This window comes from Magnolia sinica, chromosome 2 (genome assembly GCF_029962835.1).
Source record: "Magnolia sinica isolate HGM2019 chromosome 2, MsV1, whole genome shotgun sequence".
Classification (NCBI taxonomy): Eukaryota; Viridiplantae; Streptophyta; class Magnoliopsida; order Magnoliales; family Magnoliaceae; genus Magnolia; species Magnolia sinica.
Window position 1 is genome coordinate 47,745,958 of NC_080574.1, and position 11,295 is coordinate 47,757,252.

The window sequence follows — 11,295 nt, forward strand, 5'->3', positions numbered from 1 at the left end:
CCGTTAAACATGTATCCTAGATTAACAGTCATGCCAAGCATAAATCAAAATTTCATGTTCATTCAAACATTTCAACAAACACATAGGATACATCTTGTATTCAACGTAGTTCACACATGTATAGTATATCGAAAACGTCGTATCTAAGGCAATATGGCAGCAATCAAGTTAGACATAAATCATTAGCTAACATCGAAAGCATTGACAGCCATAACCTAAATGTTTATAGTCCGTACCTTTCGTGGGAATACTCGATTCGAACTCGGTTCGAATCATACGTTCCCGAAAATGGAATGACAGGTACCTGAATCATGAAATCCATTAGCTAAGTTGACAAACGACTATTATAGATCTTAAATATGGCGTTAGGGTTTGGATTTCTTACCCAAATCATAGCTGAAATCGGTTGTGTAGCAAAGTAGGGAGGTGAATCAGTGCGTGGAGTTGTGGGAAAGAATCCCAGCAAAGATCTCCAAGAATCTTTCTTCCGTTCATCCTCTTTTCTCTCCCTTAGGGTTTTTAGAAAATTTGTATGGAATGGGAATACGGTGGTTTAAGGGCTTTATATAGGATCAGAACTGATGTAAATGGCACCATGGCCATGGTATACTTAATTTATAACCTAAGGGTGCCTATTTTTGACATACTGGGCTCGTACGAAGGCCCATTACTCACCTATGTCGCAGAGTAAGTTTCTTGACATTGGATCTATGCCAGGATGTGATTTTGACGTGATTGGATAAGATGATCAGCCGCGAAAGACCCGCGTTAGATCAACGGTCATGCTTGCTCGATCGGGGCCACAAGTATACGGATATGAGTAGGGAAATTTCCTTTTCCCCTAGGTGAAGTTAGGTAAAAAACTGACGGTCCAAAATCCTCAATTTTACATGTAAGAAAACGGCCCAATTTACTTAAGTTTCAATACATTTTCTAAAGATATTCGCATTTCTCACACACATTACTCAGAGCTCAAGTTATGCATTTTCGGATACTATTTGGGTTCGATTCACACAATGGTTGTCAAGCCTAGTAGGACAGACATATCCCTATAGTTTTGCGATCATTAGACTTTTGACGTGCGGTGTAGGTCCGATATGGAGTTTCAATGTATTACTAAGAGCGACAAGCTTGTGGGATTTCTCTTAGGTTCTCAAGTAGTGTTGAGTTAGAGATTTTGATGGTTTTGGGTCTTGCCATTTATGTAAATGGTGGTTCGAGCTAAATCCACCAATTAATTTAGTTCAATACTTAATTAATTTTTTCATAAATTTTTATAGAATACGGTCCTTAGGGAATTCTGCCTGAGGTGGTACTTGGGCCTTTGCACGGATTTTTCTGAGATGTTACATCTGAGTAGGGGAGTTTTGACAGCTCAGAGTCAAGTTCGTCCAACTCCCATTTTGTCGAATGCTTCAGTAAAGAGGATGTTTGTCGAACTACCGGTGTCCACTAGGATACAAAACACTTTATGGTTAGCTATAGTCATAGTTACCACAAATGCGTCATCATGGGGGTGGTGAACACTTCAGACATCCTCTTCAGTGAAGGTTAGATCATAATGCATTATCTTCTACTCTTTCAGGGGTTTGTTGGTGATGAGGACCTGATGCTTCGAGCTGGAGCAACCGATACTTCTGGCGTGGGCTTTTCGAGCTCGGTTTTAGTCACCTCCTTCGCCAGGCCCACCGAAGATTATGCGACTTTCTTAGGTTGGTTCATTATTGATGGGTTGCTCATTCTTTGGGTTAGCTCATTCTTCCTTTCTCTTTACATGCATATTCACGTAGGTGCCCATTGTGGATGAGAGCTTCAATTTCATCTTTCAGGTCGAAATAGTCTCTAGTTGAGTGGTCATGGTCTCAGTGGAAGTGACAATATTTTCACTTGTCACGTCTATCTGCATTGAATTTTATCTTATTTGACCATTTGAGGATTCATTTGTCTCTGACCTTCATAAGGACCTGCTCAGCCATCGTGTTAAGAGGGGTATACGAACTAAATCTATTGTTAGGTCGCCTGCTTGGGCGATGGCTCCTTGGGGGCTCATTTGTCATGTTTCTCTGGCTGAGCTTCCTTTGTTCCGAACAACATTTCACAAAGTGGGGATTTCCTCAGTGTTAGAGTATTTCTGGGCTCTATTAAGGAGGTTGGCCATTGTCATAGGAGGATTTTTATCAAATAAAAAAGGGAATCTTCCTTCCCTGAGGTCTCCTATCATGGTGGTTAAAGCAATTTCTTCTGAGTGCGCATGCACTTGTATGGTTTCCAGGTTGAAACATATTGAGTGTCAAATATTGCATATTTTCCCCTGTTTATTTCATGGTTTTATGAACATGATAATGCTTAATTGGTATATTTTATATATGTTTGTATTACAAGGTGAATCTAAGAGCTTGGATTGAAAAGAATGTCAAAAGCATGGATTTGATGCTCAAGAATCACCAAAGCAAGGAGTGGATCTTAGGAGACCAAGATTAAAGATTTCAAGACCTTAAGATCCAAGGAAATCAAGTATAAAGGATGAAGAACGACTAGAGACGATTACAAAGTTTGTAGTAAAAAACAGGCCAGATCGGTACGACCGAAATTGCACAAAACAGTCCAGCAACCAACGATGAAATTCAAGGCTAATTTTGTTCAACCAAAGAAATGATTCGATGCGACCAAAAGTGCACAAAACGCTCTAACGCTGAAAGGAGTTAATTTAGTTTGACTGAAACTTAAGTTCGGTCCGACTGAACCTAAATCTGGTGTGACTAAAGTCGTGCAACTGCTAAAATAGAATCCGATCACAACTTGAACACGACTTCGGTTCGACCGAAGTGTAACTCTGCTGTGTAAATTTGAGGTAGTTTTCAAAGTCGGCCAGATAAAGGCTATAAATATGGGTTCTTTGAGGAGTTTTAAAAACAAATTCGGTTATAAGGAGCAAAGCCAAAGGAAGGAGCAGCCTCCTAAAAGTTTTTTTTCTTCCCTAGTTTATTTTTCATGTTTATTTAAGAGATTTAGTTTCAATCATGTCTATGGTGAACTAAACCTCTTAGCTTAGGTTAAGAGGTGAAACTTGTAGCGTATTGGGATGATTATCTTGCTTTGATTCTTGTTTATGTTGAACAATCATTAAGTTCTAGTTTGGTTTAAGGAATACTTCTAGTTTTTTATGATTTATTGTGACTTCAATTACAGTAGATTCTGTGGTGGCTTTTGATATCTTCTTAATCTATTTAGAGTTGTAGAGATTGGTAAATCCTATTGTTCACCATTGTCTCCTGGGCATGGTAAGATGATGGAATCCCTTACAATCAATGCAATGTGTCTTCATGTGTGAAATATCTCAATAAAAGTTTAGATTGTTCTTAAATTGTTTATCTTCCACTGTATAGGATAAGACTCCAATTCCAGTTGTGTTTGAATCAAGTATGGTAGCATATAGCTACAAGTGGATCCTTGGCACCCTGGTTCACACCTTTTAATTGATAGTTTAAGTCAACATCATTCACAATTAGTCCAACTATTTAAGATTTTAGATTAGTTTCTGATTCTAGTTCTACTTCTAGTTACTTTCAAAATACGTATAAATTCAGTCCCTGTGGATTCGACCTCTGTCTCACCAAGTTATTACAACATTGCAACTTTGCACTTAGGGTAGTGAACAAGTTTCTAGCACTGTTGTCAGGGACTACAATTGCATTTTTCTGAGATTAATTAGTTTTAGAATTATCTTAGGATTAGTATTACTTCTTTTTTTTGTGTTCTTAGATTAGGTTTTATGAATTTATTTCAAGAACTAACTTGTTTTTATTTGGTAGGACTTATCTTAACATAGGAGCTCTAATCAGTAACTTCGTTCGAACTCTTCTCTAGTTTCATAATTCTTAATTACTTTAGTTTAGTTTTAGTTCTATTTTTCTTAGGTTTTAATTCTTTAGAATTTGATGGCTGAGACTGTTTCATGCCCAAGTGGGTCCGTGATGACACTACGTCTTTTAAGTGAAGGAGGATTAGTTGAAGGGTTGCCTATCCATCACCAGATTAGACACTACTTAAGATCCTCTGAGTCAATAGAAGTGATGGTTACATATCAACCTCAACACCCAATTGAGGAAGCCCAGGATGAGAATGAGGTGCACCATGTACACCCGTCCCATACTATATGAGATTATTTACAATGGGTGGGAGTGAGCACACCTTTGTGCATTATTTTTTCAGACAATGTAGGAAGTATGGATATTAAGCCAGGAGTGATCCGACTTCTTCCGAAGTTCCATGGACTTGAATCTGAAAGTATGAATCTACATATGAAAGAGTTCGATGAGATAATAGCCACTATACACTTTCATAACATGTCCAAGGATACGATGAGGCTGAAACTCTTTCCCTTCTCCTTAAACGAGAAAGCTAAGATATGGATGCACTCATTACGACCACAATCTATTGGCGTATGGAACGACATGACAAGGGAGTTCATAAAAAAATTCTTCCCACACCATAAGATGAACACCATAAGGAAGTCAATCATGAACTTCGCCCAAAGGGAAGATGAAACCTTCTTCAAATGTTGTGAACGGTTCAAGGATTTTGTTAGTTCATGCCCACAACATGGATTTGAAATATGGCACATAATAAATTTCTTCTACGATGGACTGACATCTCCTATGCGCCAATTGGTCGAGATGATGTGTAATGAGAAATTCATGAATACGAATGTCGATGATGTGTGGGATTACTTTGACAAACTTGCTGAAAATACACAATCATGAGACATGTCCCTAAGACCTAACACTATTTCTAAGCTTACTCAATCATAGGAGATGGGTGGAATATATATTTTGAAAGAGGAAGATGATATAAATACTAAAGTGGCCAATCTCACAAGGAAAATTAAGGCCATTGAACTTAAGAATGCAGTACCTATCAAATCCGACAAGGCTACAGAAGTTGTTTGTGGTATTTGTGCTTGCAACATACATACAACTGAAAATTGCCCAATAATTCCTGATTTTCAAGAGATATTGAATAAGTAATCAAATGCTATAAAAAAACAACCAAAGACCTTTCAGTGGACCTACCTCAAATACATATAACTTAAGTTAGAGAAATCATCCAAATTTTAGTTAAAGGAACAGACAAACTGCCACTCTTTAAGGGATCCTTAACCAATTTCTAAATCAAAGGAAACCTCAAGAGGATCCGGTCATAAAACATATTCAAAATCAAGAGCTTTTTAATTAGGGTATGCTACAAGCCTTTCAAGACCTTACAAAGGTCATACAAGGGTTTGAGATAAAAAAAATTGACTGGGGAGAAAAGGATCCTTCTGGTCCAGCCTCTCCCTAACCCAAAACCATAATATGAAATAAGCGACCCAAACTCTTCAAATCAGATGGAGCAAGCTAAGTCTATCACCACTCTTAAGAGTGGGAAGATCATAGACAAAATCATTCTGGCGAAGACCAAAAAGCTTAAGGACCCAAAATAAACTAAGAATGATACACCTACCAAAGCCCCACTTGAGGAAGAATCAGAAAAAGTGAGTAAGTCGATTACGTCATTCCCCCAGCAGTTGATTGCACCAAAACCTCTAACTAACTCACAAGATATTCTAGAGGTGCTGAAACGAGTAAAAGTCAACATCCATCTATTGGACACTGTGAAACAAATCCCCTCTTACGCCAATTTTTTTAGAGATTTATGTATAACTAAGAAATGGAAGAGTATTCAAAAGAAATTTTTTCTTACAGAAAAAGTGAGTGTCATCTCAAGCAAGTTATGCCATAAAAATATAAAGATCTTAGTAGCCCAACCATCACCTGTATAGTCGAGAATCGCCAGATTAAGCACGCACTTCTTGACTTGGGAGCGAGTGTTAATTTCATTCCTTTTTTAGTATATGAACAATTGGGTTTAGGTGAATTAAAACTCATCCGGACTACATTAAAACTTATTGATCGTTCGGTTCGTGTACCGAGAGGGATGATCGAGGATGTGTTAGTCCAAGTTGATAAATTCTATTATCCAGTAGATTTTATTGTCCTGGATACTCAACCCATCTTAAATGTGAGCATTCAAATTCCCATCATTCTCAGTCGCCCATTCCTTGCTACATTAAATGTCATCATTAATTATAGGAATGGAGTCATGAATTTATCTTTCAGAAATATGACGTTGGAGCTCAATATCTTTTTCAATTTGAGCAAACAGTCAGAAGATGTTAACGATACCCACGACATTAACTTGATCGATTCTTTCATGGAAGATAGAGCACTTTTGACTCTATACTCTGACCCTCTAGAGTGTGCTTGGCCCACTCCCCTTATTTAGATGATAACATGATTAGGGAGATGGATGCCTTGCTTGATGTTACATTGGTATTTGAATATAACCAGTGGAGGCCACAATTTAAAACTTTGCACCAAACCAATATAGTGCCTCTACCATCTAGCCACAAAGCACTGAAGCTTGACCTAAAACCTTTGCTTGCTCATCTTAAATATGTCATCTTAGGTTAGGATGAGACATACCTGGTGATTTCTTCCCACCTTGAGAAAAAAACAAGAGAGTGAGCTTATTTCTACTCTCATCAAGTATAAAAGAGCTCTTGGATGGTCGATTGTGGACCTCAAGGGAATTGACTATTGTACTCACTATATTCATCTCGAGGATAATGTGAAGACCTCCCAACAACCACAACGTTGGTTAAATCCAAATTTAAAGGAAGTGGTTAAAGGAGAGGTCTTGAAGTTTTTGGATGTGGGTATCATATACCCTATATTTGACAGTCAATGGGTGAGTCCTACTCAGGTGGTTCATAAGAAGTCTGGAATCACCATCGTAGCCAATGTCGATAATGAACTCATGCCAATTAGAGTCGTTATTGGTTTGAGAATGTGCATTGACTATAAAAAATTGAATAACATTATAAGGAAAGACCACTTTCCTTTACCCTTCATTGATCAAATTTTGGAAAGGCTAGCTGGTCACTCTTACTATTGTTTCCTTGAGTCATCATTATTTTGTAGACGATGCCGCGTGGACGTGGCTCCGTGGTCGTGGCACCCGTGGGTCGTGGTGCACGTGGACGAGGTGCCCGAGTTACCCCTTCTACTCGAGCACATCCGCTCCGTTGTTGAGGATCCGATTCCCGAGGTCCCGATCTGGCTGTTCCTCCAGTTGAGCCCGTAGCGCCCATACCTCCGATTGCTCCGGTTCCCCACCTATTCCCCTACTCACTGCTATTCCGATTCTGAGGCTCTCGCCGGCCACCCCGTGCCTCCACTCGAGGCGAGTGCCGCCCCCTTTCCGGCGTACCTATAGGAGCCGAGCATTTCCAGCATTGATGCGGCTTGTTGCCACCGCATTGCGGACACCCGTCGACTGCTACCGCGAGGTTTCTGGGCGACTCATAGCCCGAGAGTTCCGGCAGCATGATCATCCGAGGTTTAGTGGTGACCCTGTCCCTTCTGCCGCTGACGCTTAGCACACTGAGGTTGCGAGGATTTTTGACACTATACAGTGTCCTGCGAGTCAAAGAGTATCCCTTGCGACCTATCTTCTTCAGGGTGAGGGTCGTCACTGGTGGTCATCCGTATCTAGGATAGTCGAGCCTCAGTTCGTTTAGACATGAGAGGAGTTCGTGGTTCGTTTCGACCAGAAATTCTTCCCTGAGCATGTTCAGATCCAGCGGGCAATCGAGTTTGAGACCCTAGTGCAGGGTGATATGACTATATCTCAGTATGAGGCCCGTTTCTTGGCTCTGTTTAGATTTGCTCCTCATCTCACCAGCGATGAGAAGATGAGGGCCTGTCGTTTTGTGATTGGGTTGCGTCCCGCCCTTCGCAGCCGTGTGGTAGGGCATTGTTTGGAGACATTCGACCAGGTCATTCATCGGGCACTGGTTTATGAGGAGGACTGGGCTTTGACATAGAGATTGAGAGAGCAGAGTTCCGGTGGAGACCAGAAGAGGAGAGCGCCAGCCGGCAGCTCCAAGCAACTCCGTTAATAGAGATGGAGGGGCAGATCAGGATTTTGGCAGCCCGCAGTTCAGTTAGTAGCTTCTTCATCATCATCAACACCGCCAGCCGCTTCATCTTCCGGCCCCTTTTCTGGTATATGCTTCGGCTGTGGACAGGCCAGGCATCGGAGGCATGAGTGCCCTCTCCCCATTCAGCAGCAGAGGCCACCGCAGTTGCCTCCTCCTCGTCCTCCTCAGCAGCAGCAGAGAGCTCAGCTTCCACCCGCCGCTCCTAGGGCTCCTCCTCAGCAGCAGAGGCAGCCAGGCAGACCTCCTCAGCAGCGACAGCAGCAACAAAGACAGCAGCAGCAGAGACAGCAGCAGCCGCAGCACCAGCAGAGGGGATATCCGCATGTCCGGTCCCTGGGTCCCGTATGTATCGCAGCCCAGCAGGCACAGACTCAGGACCCTCAGTCTTCCGGGTTGCCGCAGTCATCGACCGGTGGAGTAGTCGAGGGTATTCTTCTTGTTTCTTCTTGCATTGCTCATGTTTTATTTGATTCTGGTGCCTCCCATTCTTTTATGGATGAGCAGTTTTGTCGATTGACCGGTATTCCATCGGAGTCCATGTCTGAAGCTTTGACCGTTTCGACTCCCATGGGGAAGTCTATTATGTTGACCCGTAGTTGTCCTTCTTGCCCGGTGTTAGTAGGCGAGATATTCCTTCCTGCCGACCTATTCGTGATGCCGATGACAGGATTTGATGTTATTCTGGGTATGGACTGGCTTACAGAGTATTGTGCCATCTTAGACTATGCTGTGAAGACGGTTATATTTCATATTCCAAGCGTGCCAGTGTTCTAGTTTGCCGCCGAGCCCATAAGAGAGCCATTGTCTAGTTTCTTGGCTTTGGTCATTGAGGATTCTATGGCAGAGAGTTTTGAGCAGCTGCCAGTTGTTTGTGAGTACCCGGATGTGTTTCAGGAGATTCTGGGTTTACCGCCGTGTCAGTAGGTGGAGTTTCAGATTGCTTTGGTGCCTGGTACCGTGCCTATCTCGAAGGCCCCCTACCGGATAGCACCGTTGGAGTTAAGTGAACTACAGGAGTAGTTGGATGAGCTCTGGGAGTTAGGTTTCTTTCGTCTCAGTAGTTCACCTTGGGGAGCCTCGGTATTGTTTGTGAAGAAGAAGGATGGTTCGTTGCGGCTCTGTGTAGATTATCGTGAGCTCAATAGAGTCACCATTAAGAACCGATACCCGCTTCCCGTATTGATGACTTGTTCGATCAGTTGCAGGGTGCACAGTATTTTTCTAAGATAGACTTGCGTTCTAGTTACCATCAGATTCGGGTCCGAGAGGAGGACATTCTGAAGACGGCGTTCCGGACACGTTATGGTCACTTCGAGTTCCTGGTCATGTCATTTGGACTGACCAATGCGCCCGCTATCTTCATGCAGCTGATGAATGAGGTTTTTCGACCGTTCCTTGATCAATTCGTGGTGGTATTCATTGATGATATTCTTGTATATTCGAGGACTCGAGAAGACCATGTTGAGCCTGCGGAGTGTGCTTGAGACCCTCCGTGCCCACCCGTGTATGCGAAGCTGGAGAAGTGTGAGTTTTGGCGGAGGAGATGAAGTTCCTCGATCACGTGGTGACGAGGAGGGTGTCAGTGGACCCCTCGAAGGTTGATGCGGTGCGTCGGTGGGGCAAGCCCACGAACGCGTCGAGATTCGCAGCTTCCTTGGTCTAGCGGGATATTACCGACGGTTTATCGAGAGTTTTTCCCGTATTGCAGCACCGCTAACCCGGTTGACGCGGAAGGGCGTCGAGTTCGCCTGGAGTGACGCTTGCGAGAAGGCATTTACGAGTTGAAGGACCGCCTCACGTCCGCTCCTGTTCTCACTATTCTGATGGGAGTGAGGGTTTTGTTGTTTTTACCGATGCCTCGAGTTGGCTTGGGTGCTGTGCTGCTGATGCGGCATGGGAAGCCGGTGGCGTATGCCTCATGCCAGCTTAAGGTCCATGAGTGAACTACCCCACTCATGATTTGGAGCTCGCGGCAGTTGTCTTCGCACCGAAGGTGTGGAGGCATTATCTATACGGGGTCAAGTTCGAGCTCTTTACGGATCATAAGAGCTTGAAGTATCTATTTTCACAGTCTGAGTTGAACTTGCGGCAGAGGCGATGGATGGAGTTGCTGAAAGATTATGATTTTGACCTTCAGTACCACCCGGGCAAGGCAAATGTGGTGGCGGACGCGCTCAGCCGTCAGCCACGAGGCCTGGTGGCACAGATGATGGTGCGTGAGTGGCAGATGCTCGAGGATGTATTAGAGTTTGACTTTGAGTTCGGTCTGCAGTCTTCCATTGTTCGAGCTTGTCGATTCAACCCTCTTTAGTGGCTAGGGTGATCGAGGCTCGTGACGGACGAGTCACTTGAGTATCGAGCGAAGCCACATCCGTGGAGCGGTGATCAGGCGATTGGTTCCGATGGTGGATTACGCTTTAGAGGCCGGTTGTGTGTCCCGGATGTGCGAGTTGCGTCATGATTTGATGGCCGAGGCACACCGATCGAGACTTACTATCCACCCGGGCTCCACGAAGATGTATCGTGATATGAGGAGGCGGTACTTCTGGCAGGGTGAAGCACCAGATTTCTAGTTTTGTGCCGAGTGTGACACTTGCCAACGTGTCAAGGCCGATCATCGGAGACCCCCTGGTCCCTAGCCGTTGAGCGTTCCACAGTGGAAGTGGGAGCATGTATCGATGGACTTCATCGCAGGTTTACCGAGGACTCGGCGGTCACGATACCATCCGGGTTATCGTCGATCGTCGGCGAAGTCGGCTCATTTCATTCGATGCGTGCTTCCCGGTCTATGGACCGGTTAGCGAGATATTCATTGAGGAGATAGTGAGGCTGCACGGCATCCGCTTTGATCGTATTTGACCGAGACTCCAGATTTATGTCTCGATTTTGGAGGAGTTTCCAACAGGCATTGGGGGTCACTTTGCATCTCGGCACCGCTTTCATCCGCAGACAGATGGGCAGACCGAAAGGGTCAACCAGATCCTTGAGGATATGCTCGAGCTTGTGTGATCGACTTTGCGGGCGGTTGGGGCGAGCATATGCGCCTTCGAGTTCGCATACAATAACAATTATCAGGCGACTATCGGCATGGCTCCTTTTGAAGCACTTTATGGCAGCACCGTGCAGATCTCCTAGTTGTTGGACCGAGGTTGAGAGCGTCGTCTTGTAGGTCCCGAGCTTGTGCTGCAGCGTCAGAGGTTATTGATGTTATCGGGCAGAGGATGCGCACAGCCCAGCAGAAGAGTTTTGCC

At 43.9% G+C, this 11,295-nt stretch overlaps 1 non-coding gene across 1 annotated transcript; it reads right to left on the reverse strand.

Moving 5' to 3' along the window:
• Positions 1 to 4,502: 4,502 nt before the first annotated feature.
• Positions 4,503 to 4,609, reverse strand: LOC131238390 (small nucleolar RNA R71). Its single transcript, XR_009167795.1, has one exon. It is a non-coding gene; the product is annotated as a small nucleolar RNA R71 (small nucleolar RNA).
• Between the last annotated feature and the right edge of the window lie 6,686 nt (positions 4,610 to 11,295).